The sequence below is a fragment of the Lissotriton vulgaris genome, chromosome 12 (genome assembly GCF_964263255.1).
Source record: "Lissotriton vulgaris chromosome 12, aLisVul1.2, whole genome shotgun sequence".
Classification (NCBI taxonomy): domain Eukaryota; kingdom Metazoa; phylum Chordata; class Amphibia; order Caudata; family Salamandridae; genus Lissotriton; species Lissotriton vulgaris.
Genome location: NC_141700.1, coordinates 140,873,287 through 140,884,705, shown reverse-complemented (window position 1 = coordinate 140,884,705; position 11,419 = coordinate 140,873,287).

The following is an 11,419-nucleotide window of genomic DNA, read 5'->3' as shown; positions in this document are numbered from 1 at the left end:
TTATTTCATTTAATAACTACTCCTTAGTAATGTTTTTTCATACAAATGTTAAGAAAATGTATTCCTTTTCACTCTAATCGATCTATTAAACAAAAGCGCCCTCCTTAATACAACGTTTACCACCTCCGGTCTGATTTCGGGCCGGATTAGGTATAAATTAGGTATGTCTTACTTTGAATGCTCACGGCGCGAGATTAACTTGCCCCGTATGCTTTACTTTTGAAATGCTCGCGGCGCGAGATTAAATTACCTCCGTTTTGTCACACTCTTTTGCGCACTCACTCCTACCTTGAAGCTGCGAGTCCCGCTCATAATATCCTACTCTCTACCCTGGTCGCTTCCCGTACCTCGACTCCGTATTTGTGCTCAACCGCCCCCTCCGACAACAACAACCGAGGGGGACGGATTAAAGGAATGCACCTTAGCATCGGCCGACTCACGTCGTAACGTGCGTGCCGGCCATTTTGGATGATTGGGAATGCCTCAATCGTTAACATTAGATGGACATTTTATTAAATTGGGACACGTACCCTGCGAGCAAATGACAGTTATAACACTTAGTGTGTAAAATTCATCGGCGGAAATACAGCGTTTCGATCCAATTCTCAACAGTATTACTAAATTTAATTTTGTAATTAATATTTGAAATAATTAAATAATTAGTTAAAACGAATTAACCTATAATAGATACAAGATGTCTGAACCTCTACCAAACATCGAGGGACATCTAGAAAGACTCATTAATAAAGCCCATGAAAAGGTAATTGGAACCATTGATGAAACCATCAATAAAAAACTAGAGTCTTTAACATCCCCACGCCCTTCCACTAGTAACCAACAAGAGGGAGCAACAAAGGCTCCAAAAAAGCGGAGATTTGGAGGAAGTAAAGGAAAAGACCCTCAAAGATCAAAATCCTCCTCCCTCCCCTCACACCCTCGGGGTGGTGACATGAATGGTGTCCCGGACACCCCATTTGGGCAAAAAGAAGGCCCAGAGCCCCCGATTGATATTGACACCAGTGACAATTCAGAACCAGAAATAGATCTCTCCTGTTCTTCTGAATTCAATACCGATGAGGAAGAGGCGCAAGAAAGGGGAACGGGGAGCTCACAATCAGCACTAAAGGCTCAAGATAATAACATGGGTCTCTTGGACCCTTTGGGTAACCCTATGTTTGATCCCCTCTTAACCCTTTCGATGCTGATGACGAGCTCAGCTCGTCATCACCCACGGGTGTCGTGTGCTGATGACGAGCTGAGCTCGTCATGGTGCCACTAAAATGGCATTTTCCAGCACAGGGGGGGGAAACGCCCAGCAGCCATGTGGTTAATCAAACATCCATTATCTTCAGACTGGACTCCCTCCCAACATGTGGGAGACTATCTTACATTCTGGCTTAAAAGGGAGATCCCACAAGAGGTAAGAGCTAGATTACGCTCCGAATGCCCTCATAGCCAAATAAAATTGTGGCAACCCCTGAACCAAAAGTAGTAGCCTTTATTTCAAAGACCTCTAGAGATCCAAAAAAAGGCATTGACAAGGGCTTGAGATCTTGCCAAGATCGCCTCCTTGATACGGTGGGTCCTATTACCAACATTTTTGAAATGGCGGAATCTGCCTACCTGGAAGATCGCCAAGTAGACCCCAAGGAATTCAGAGAATAGGTTCAGAGGGCCATTTGTTTAATTGGTAACGCCAACACTGCATTGTCTATTGAAAGGAAAAAAGGGATCCTCTTTAAAATAGATCCAAAATTAATTGAATTGGCAAAAGGTAATGGAGGGGAAAATACACAAGGCTTCCTTTTCGGAGACAAATTCATTAAAGACATGGCCAGATATGTTGGAGCCTTCAGCTCAATTCAAAAATCACAGAAAGACATCAAGAAAGTCTTTCAAGAACGTGTTTTTACACGGGCCGGGAGAATGCGGGGTCATTTCCCCGGCCGTGGAAATTCAAACACAAGACCCTTTATCACCCGTGGAGGAGGAAGATACAATAATAACTCAAACTTCAGTCAATTCAACCCACAGAGACAAAGAAACGCGGATGCAACTTTAGGGGAGAACAAAGACAACGTTCATTTTCTTCAGGTAAGAACTTTGTCAGACCCTTTAGATATCCCTCCAAAAGTAGGGGGGAGACTACACCAATTCGCTGGGAACTGGAATCTAATAACAAAAGACCCTTGGGTTCTTAATACTGTCAGAGGTTACAAAATAGATTTTATAACTACTCCTTATCAACCCAAACCCCCACGAGAAATAGTTTTCTCTGGAAAGGACAAAGCTCTAGTGTCTCAAGAGGTTCAAGAACTTTTTTTAAAAAGTGCAATTATAGAGACTACTCAGACGGGTTTCTTGAGCAATATATTGCTTGTGGAAAAGAAAAACAAGGAACAAAGGCATGTCATAAATCTGAAAGAGTTAAATCAATGGGTAGTTTATCAACATTTCAAAATAGAGGGAATTCACGTCCTACGAGACATCTTAAGGAAAGGAGACTGGTTGACAAGACTAGACCTGAAAGACGCTTATCTAACAATACCAATCTGGATACACCACCAAAAGTTTCTCCAATTCACATGGCAAGGCCATTTATATCAATTTTCAAGCCTCCCCTTCGGTCTGTCTTCCTCCCCATGGTGTTTCACCAAGGTTCTTCGTCCCGTTGCCTCGTGGCTGAGAGAAAAGGGAGTAAGACTGATAATATATCTCGACGACATACTCACAATGGGTCAGTCGAAGAAGACTGTTGTTCTTCATACAAACCTTACAATCAACCTATCACAACACTTAGGCTTTGTGATAAACTTAAAAAAGTCTTTCACAGTCCCGTCCCAACAAACTCAATTCTTGGGTTTTCTAGTAGACACTGTAAAGGCAGAACTTCGCCTACCACGCGACAAAGTGAGAAAAGTAAGGAAGGAAATCAGAAAAGTCCTGAAATTAAAAGAGTTTCCCCTGAGATTTCTAGCCAAATTATTAGGCCTTCTTTTTTCAACAATTCAAGCCATCTTCCCAGTCCCGCTTCATTACCGGGCACTACAAAGACTCAAGACACATTACTTGAGACTGAACCAATCCTATTCTCAACTAATCTCTCTAGATCAAGAATCGAAAACAGAACTCATCTGGTGGTTAAAGAATCTGGAGGCATGGAATGGCAAAGTCATTTTTGGGGAAGAACCAGATCTTATAATAGAGTCAGATGCGAGTTTGGAAGGATGGGGAGCCAGATGTGGAAACATGACTACCGGGGGTCGTTGGACTCCTCAAGAGAAGTTGTTACACATCAATTGCTTGGAACTACTAGCAGGTTCATTTGCAATTTGTTCTTTTACTCAGAATTCAATGAAATGTTGCGTAACCCTTCGCATGGACAATGTGTCAGCAGTTCGATACTTCTCGAAATTGGGGGGTCCTCATTCGAAAGACTTAACAGACATAGCGAAGAGCCTGTGGAACTTTTGCTTGAACAAAGATATTTCTGTTGTGACAGAACACATTCCCGGACTGAACAATGAAGTAGCGGACTGGCACTTGAGAAATTTCCGAGACTCCAGCAATTGGAAACTGAACAGACAAATATTCCTAACAATTCAGTCCATATGGGGTCCCTTAAAAACAGATCTGTTTGCGGACCGTATGAATACCCATCTGAAAAACTTCTTCAGTTGGAGGCCGGATCCTCAAGCCCTGAGTGTAGATGCCTTCCTTCAAGATTGGAGAGGACTAGCACCTTATGCTTTCCCTCCTTTTGCAATGCTTCCTCAAGTTCTCCTTCATGCTCGAAGTTACAAACAGAGTATGGAAGTAATAACTCCTCTTTGAAGATCTCAAGCTTGGTTTCCCATTATTCTGGAAATGAGCATAGATTTTCCCATCCTGATTCCCTCTTTCAAAGAAATCCTACTGGATCTAGAGGGTCATATCCATTCACTAGTAGAACAGGGACTTCTTCCTCTGACGGCATGGAAGATTTCCAGCGACAATGGTGTATCCCTGGGCTTTCGTCTAATGCTTTCAGACTCATTTCTGAATCCTGGGCATCAGGAACAAGGAAAGCATATAGATTGGCATGGGCTAAATGGGTTCGCTGGTGCGTTCAACGATGTTTTGATCCCATTTCAACTGATTTAGTTAATATTATTAATTACCTTTCAGATCTTTTCACCTCCGGTCTATCTTATAGAACCGTAAACGTTTACAGATCTGCAATATCAGCTGGTCATTCTTTAATTAATGGAATTTCTATAGGACAGAACCTTTTAACTAAGAAAATAATGAGAAGCATGAGGGTTTTAAACCCACCTGGTCCAAGGTATACTACTCTGTGGGACGTTACCCTTGTTCTCCGAACCTTATCTTCGTGGGGAGATAATTCTTCTCTTTCCCTTAAACATATTTCTTTTAAACTTACTGTTCTACTATGCTTAGTTTCTTTTAGAAGAACCTCAGACGTTAAAGCTTTAGATATCTCAAATAGAGCCTTTCAACCTGAAGGAGTTTGCTTTTTCTTAAAAAAGAGAACTAAAACACTTTCTTCTTCTATTTTTTACCCCTATTTTAATGGAAATAATAGACTTTGTGTAGTTAAGTGTTTAAAAGAATATGAAAAAAGAACCAAAGTTTTAAGATTAAACGATTCTCAATTACTAATCTCTTATAGATCCCCTCATAAAGTAGTCTCTGCTCCAACTTTAGCCAGATGGGTTAAAAATGTTATGTATGGGGGGCGTGGCCAAGATGGCGGCGGAGTAGGACGCTCTCTCGAGTCCCTCCGGCGCCGTGCCCGAGTTTAGCCTTGTCTTAGCACCATTGGCGGCCTGCTTTTCCTTGCCTGGGCCCGCTGCACTTCTGGAGTCGAGAAGCCGGGTCTGGTGCCTCGGTGGGTGCCGCGGAGACTCGAGTGTGGAGTTGGCGGCGGCGGCGGCCTGCAGCCTAGCGGAGGCCCTGCAATCCCCGGCCTGCAGTGGGGCGAGACGCCGGACTTCCGGTCCGCGGCAGAGCGACGTAGCCCTGGTCGGAGAGGCGGCGTAGAGCGGACGACCAGCCGGCGGAGCAGCACAACGCCTCAGCGTCACATCGGGGGCCGGGACCGGCAGGGGGTGCTGCGAATCGAGGCGGCGGAGCCCGGTGAGTGCTGCGGGCTTGCGGCTTCCCCTCCCCCCGGCCCGATCTCCGCGCTCGAGAGGAGCGGGCCGAGCGGGGCTTTCCAGGCTATTTCTGCCCTTGGGAGGTAATCCAAAGCGGAGCGGACACCGGTGGGGGACACAGCTGACCTGGCCGACCTCTGGGAGGGCCCCTCGAGCCCCTGGCGATCCGGACTCGGGTTCTCTGGCCTTGGGGGTCAGGCTGGCCCGGAATTGGACAGCTACATCCCGCAGGAGGGGTCGTGGAGTGGGCCTGAGGCGGGAAGGCCCTGATCCCTGGAGCCTAAGCTGGCGGAGCCCGCAGACCTGGGATCTGCCCATAGTGTGGAAGTTATTGCCCAGTGGAGGGGGTCACTGTGAGGCCCGGTTGCGCTACTCTGCCTCCCCGGGCTCTGCCCGAGGTACCCCGGGGCGCCTTGGTTAGGGGAGGAACCTTGCTGAAGAGTTGCCACCGAGACTTGGACATTGAACTGAGGTCTGGCTGGTCCTGCTTGCCGCACCGCATAAGTGAGGCGCGACTGGAGTGCCAGGCGCCTACTGTCTGCTGCGGCCGCACCAGAGCACAGCCCCGACTGAAGGGGGTCGTTTACACTTCGTGGGCCAGTGATCTCCGGCCCTGCATTACGTCTGCACTGCACCTGAGCCTCGTCTTGCTGTGTTGCGGAGCGGGGTGCCGAGGACGCCTGAGTGGAAGCTGGGTCCACCCAAAGAGAGCGGCTGCGCTGGCTTGGATAACGCGGCGTGGGTGGAGCGCCTGCCCTGGTGACGGGGAGGAGTGGAGGACAGTTGGAGTACCGGAGTCGTCCCTGGCTGCGAGGGGGCCACTGCGCCCTGCCGGAAGTGCCGCAATGTCGAATGCGTCCCGCAACAAAGGGAAGGCTGGTAAGGATGGGGCGTCGAAGACTACCCTACACCCGGCGTCCCCCGGAGCCAGCGCGTCGCCTAAGAAGTCGGATGATGAGGCCCCTGCGACTAAGGCCTTCATGACGGAGCTCTTTGCCTCCATCAAGGAAGACATTTCGGAATTGCGTGCCCAACTGGCATCAGACCTCCGAGAGGTCCGGAGGGATGTGGATGGTATCGGGGAGCGGGTGGCCACCTTGGAAGACCACGATCTGAGTGTTGCAAATGACGTGCATCAGCTGCAGCAAGACATCATCCGTCTCACCGAACAAAACCTAGACCTCCAGTCCCATACCGAAGATTTGGAGAACCGTTCTCGACGGAACAATATTCGCATTCGAGCGGTACCATGGGACGGGGAGGCAGGGGACCTCCGGGGCTAGGTCCAGGCCCTTCTACTGCAGGTGCTAGGCGACGACGACGTCCAGGAAATCAGGATGGACAGGGTGCATAGAGTTGGGCTGCCGAGGAGAGGGGGGCCACCACCGGACATCTTGGTTTGCATCCATGACTTTCAATTGAAAGAACGCATTCTGCGGAAGGCCCGAACCATTACCTCGCTGCAGTTTAGGGAGCACAGGCCACAGCTGTACCAGGACCTAGCGGCAACGACCCTCCAGAAACGACGGGAGTTTCGCCCAGTGACTGCCTTCCTGCGGGAGCGTGGCATCTCCTACTCTTGGGGTCATCCGTTCCGCATTATATTTCATTGGGAGAATAGATTGGCGCAGAATCGCTCCCTCCAAGTGGCGAAGGATCTCCTAGGCTTGAATGATGTGCCTTCCTCGCAGGTCGCGGATGGCTCTCCGCACAGGAGGCGCAGGCGCTCCTCCTCTTGGCAACGGGTGGGCCCAGATTTGGATACCAGACGGCCTGACCTCTCGACTAGCCTCCAGGAGAGGGGGGCCGCTGTGGCCTCGTGACTTTGGCGTCCTCCCAACAGAGCTCTGGGGCTGCCTAACTTTTGGCCGATAGCAGGCAGGCGCCGGAGGGGCGCATGACTTCGAGTACCGTGGGTTTGAATGTACTTTTGGAGAAGACACCCCAGTTCGTGGTCCCTGGGGGCACCTGATGTGGTCTCCCGGCCCCATCCCAGGAGGATTCTTCTGTTCCATCCTCTGCAGGGAATGTCAAATGTGCTGGTTTATAGTGCCTTGTTTTTTTTACTATTGACCTTTTGTTTGGGGGGAGTGTTTGGGGGGGCGGGGGTTTTGGGGGGGGTTGCATGGGGGTTCGATGGTGGCGACGCGGGTGCTCTTTGGCTTATGTGGCCGGATTGGGTGTGGGTGAGTGTGGAATGCGTGTCGGTATGGGGGTGTCATGAGGTGGCTGTAGAGCGTCCTGATCTGTTACTCCATTATGCCTGTTAGTATAGGAACTTGGAACGTTAAGGGCCTAAATTTGCCGCAGAAACGACAGAAAGTATGGAAATATGTGACTGATCATCAGTTGGATGTGGTGGGGCTCCAGGAGACCCATTTAGCACGCAAGGACGAGCTGCGCCTTAGGCATGGGGGTATCCCCTTATATATAGATCTTCTGCGTCCACGAAACATAGGGGGGTTGCACTCCTCTTCCGCGCTGCGCTACACTTCCAGCCTGTTGACGTGCGCAATGATAAGGAAGGCCGCTGGCTGATGTTGAAGGGGCATGTTCAGGGACGGCTGTGTACCTTTGTGGTAGTGTATCTCCCCAACGCTGGCCAAAACAAGTTCCTACAAAGTTTGTTGCAGAAGGTGGGCGATTTTGCTGAAGGTCATTTATTCCTTTTGGGGGACTTTAACTTGGTGTGGGATAAGACAGTGGATAGCTCTGGGACCCATAGGGCTGACACGGGGATGCTCTCTGCCTCTTCGCAACAGTTGGTAGGGGAGCTGGGGCTGGTCGATGGTTTGCGCTTTTCCCATCCTACCTCCCGGGATTACACATTTTTCTCTCATGTACACCACTCTTACTCCCGACTGGATCACATTTTCCTTAGCCAGGCTCTTAGAGGAGATGTTCTCGATTCTACCATTCTTCCGCTCTCGATCTCTGACCACAGCTTGCTGGTGCTTAGCCTCCGCTGGTCGCCACCTGGTGGCGGGCAACGGAAATGGTACTTCCCGGCCTCGGTAGTGAGGGACGATACCTCTAATAAGGCGTTACGGGAGGCTATCAGGGAATTTTTTGTGCTTAATCCCGTATCAGACACCTCGGTCACCAACACTTGGGACGCCTTTAAGGCGTCCATCAGGGGCACGTGCCTGGGCCTCAATGCACGCCTTAATAGGCTGAGGCGAAAGGAGCGGGAGGACCTGGAGGCGGAGTTGCTGACACTCGAACAGCCTCACAAGCTCAACCCGTCAAGAGTGACTCTCCGGCCCCTGACAGCGGTCCGGGGGAAATTGAGGGCCCACTATAATAACAGGGCCGAACTCACCCTGCTGCGGCTGGGAAGACAATCCTACTCCTGTGGGAACAAGGTGGGCAGACACTTGGCGCGCCAGCTGCGAGACAGGAGGGAACGAGAATATATCGGTGGGATTCGCGATGCGACGGGGGTGTTACAACATCGGGACGAAGCAAAAGCGGCCGTTTTTGGCCACTTTTATGCGGATCTCTACACGGGGGACAGGTTGGACGCGGGGGTTCAGAGGGAGTATTTACGGCGCCTGCCCATCCCCCAGGTGTCTAAAGAGTGGAATGAGCTGTTGGGGGCCCCGATAACCAGGGAGGAGGTGCTTGATACCATTAAGAGTCTTAAGTTACACAAGGCCCCTGGGCCGGATGGTTACACCGCCATTTTCTACAAAACGTACGCCACCGACCTCTGTGATTTTTTGGTATCCCTCTATAATGGTATGGCCGAGTCCGGCTCCTCACCTGGCTCCCTGGCGGAGGCGGTGATTACGGTCCTACCGAAGCCAGGAAAGGACCCCACCCGGTGTGCCTCGTTTTGCCCCATACCGCTCCTTAACATAGACGCTAAACTATACTCGGCGATTCTGGCGCATAGGCTACAAGACTTAATGCCGCCGATTATTCATACTGACCAATCGGGATTTATCAAAGGGCGCCAGACTCAGGATAACACACGCAGGGTGGTGCACCTGATTGAAAAAGCAGACAGGTTTCGCATTCCGGCGGTTCTGGTGGGGCTGGACGCCGAAAAGGCTTTCGATCGTGTGGTTTGGAACTTCTTGTTTCATACGATGGCGGCCTTTGGCTTCTCGGAAACGTTTATCAACATGGTAAGGGCTAACTTTAGCGATCCTAGATCCCGCGTGGCGGTAAACGGCCACATGTCGCATTCTTCCCGCATTCCAGAGGCACTAGGCAGGGATGCCCCCTTTCCCCCCTCCTATTCGCGCTGAGCATAGAGCCCCTAGCGGTGGCGGTGCGAGAGCATGAAGGAGTAAGGGATCTCCCGTTTACAGGAGAGCAACATAAAATCACGCTTTTCGCGGACGATATTCTATTTTCCTTACCGGATCCGGAACACTCGCTGCCCTGTATCAGAGAGCTCCTGCTGCAGTATGAAGAGGTAGCCGGCTTCAAAGTTAACTATAGTAAATCATATATCTTAAATCTTACTCTTTCGCAGGCTGCGATCGAGCGCGTGCGGCCCCTGACACCTTTGGCCTGGGCCGACGGTTCAATTGTCTACTTGGGGGTCCACTTGACTCCGACAGTGGGCAAGCTGTTCTCAGCCAACTTCCCGCCCGTGTTAGCAAAGACCCGAGCGGAATTGGACAGATGGAAACCTAAATTTTTATCCTGGCTGGGTAGAATCCATGCCGTTAAAATGGTCCTCCTCCCTAAATTCCTGTACTTATTTCAAGCCCTGCCCATTCCTTTGGACAGCGATTATTTTCGGCGTCTCAGGACCCAGATACTGCGCTTTGTATGGCAAGGGGGGGTCGGGCGCGATTCTCCTTTACGGTACTGCGTCGGCCAAAATCCGAGGGCGGAGTGGGACTTCCTGACTTACAGCTCTATTATAAAGCAGCGCAATTAAGAATCCTGGTGGAGTGGTCGCAGCAAATGTCAGAAAAACATTGGCTGCACATGGACCGGAGCGTGGCTGGCAGATCGGTTTGGGACTTGGCGTGGAAACCAAAGAAGGACCGCCCTCTGAACGCTTATATCAGTACCCCCACGAGTACCACTCTGAAGGTGTGGGACACCCTGGCCATGGACGATCGTTGGACTACATTCCCATCGCCGTTCACGCCCTTGCACTTCAATCCGGCCTTCCCACCGGCGTGCCAAGAGGGGGCCTTTGACGCCTGGAGGGAGGGAGGCTGCAGGGCCTTGACTCATTTGTTCCACGGGCAAGATCCCCTCACATTCGCTAATTGCGTGAGGGACTACGGGGTCCCCTTGTCCGACCGATATCGCCACGCACAACTACTTCATTGGGCCACGTCGCCGGGGGTACTAGAGGCAGCTACGAGACCTCCGTCGCCATTCGAAGCCTTCCTTCTGCGGACATCTGATATGAAGGGGGCCATCTCCTTCTTGTACCAGCTCCTGCTTAAATCGGTAGTGTCGCCTCGGCCTCGCTACATGGAGCAATGGGAGGAGATGCTAGGGAGAGAAATCTCTGATACCGAGTGGTCGGCGCTGTGGCGAGATCTGACATCGTTTAACCATTCGCTACATCTACGGGAAGCCCATCTCAAGACTCTTATGCAATGGTATTTATGCCCGACCAGGCTCCGCCGCATCTATCCGGCCACCTCCGATAAATGTTGGAGGGGCTGTGGGTCCCTCGGGGACTTCCGCCACATCTGGAGGGACTGCCCAGCGATCCGGCCGTACTGGGAGGAAATCCTCTCACACATTAGGGAGATTCTCCGATATCCCGTTGAGGACTCCATGGCTTCTATCTTGTTAGGCCTGCGTGAACCCGGCCTTGAACATCAGACCCGGGCAGACAAGAAGATACTGTGGCTTTGTCTAGGAGCTGCTAAGCCCACGCTGGCCGCGGCCTGGAAGCAGAAAGAGGCACCATCAATATCTTTGTGGCACGCGAGACTGTGGAAGCTTCTAAGCTTGGAAAGAATGGCGGACATCTTACTAGGCAATTTCAAGAACTTTCAATATCAGTGGTGACCTTTGGTTACCTACCTCTCCAAGGGTTTGCCTTCAGCTGTATGTCCTGCATCCTTACGGTCACTACACCTGTTTCAAGTCTAGTTGAATGATAGAATGTGAGTTGGTATGAATGAAGTCGCCACCATGGGAAGGGTGGGGTGGAGGGGGGGGGGGGGGGGGATAGTTTACTTTTCCTGGTTCATGGTTCACCGAGGTGCATGTAGTAGGGACTGTGGCTTGGCCGACTTGGACATAGCGAATTGGGCCTGGAAGCTTCT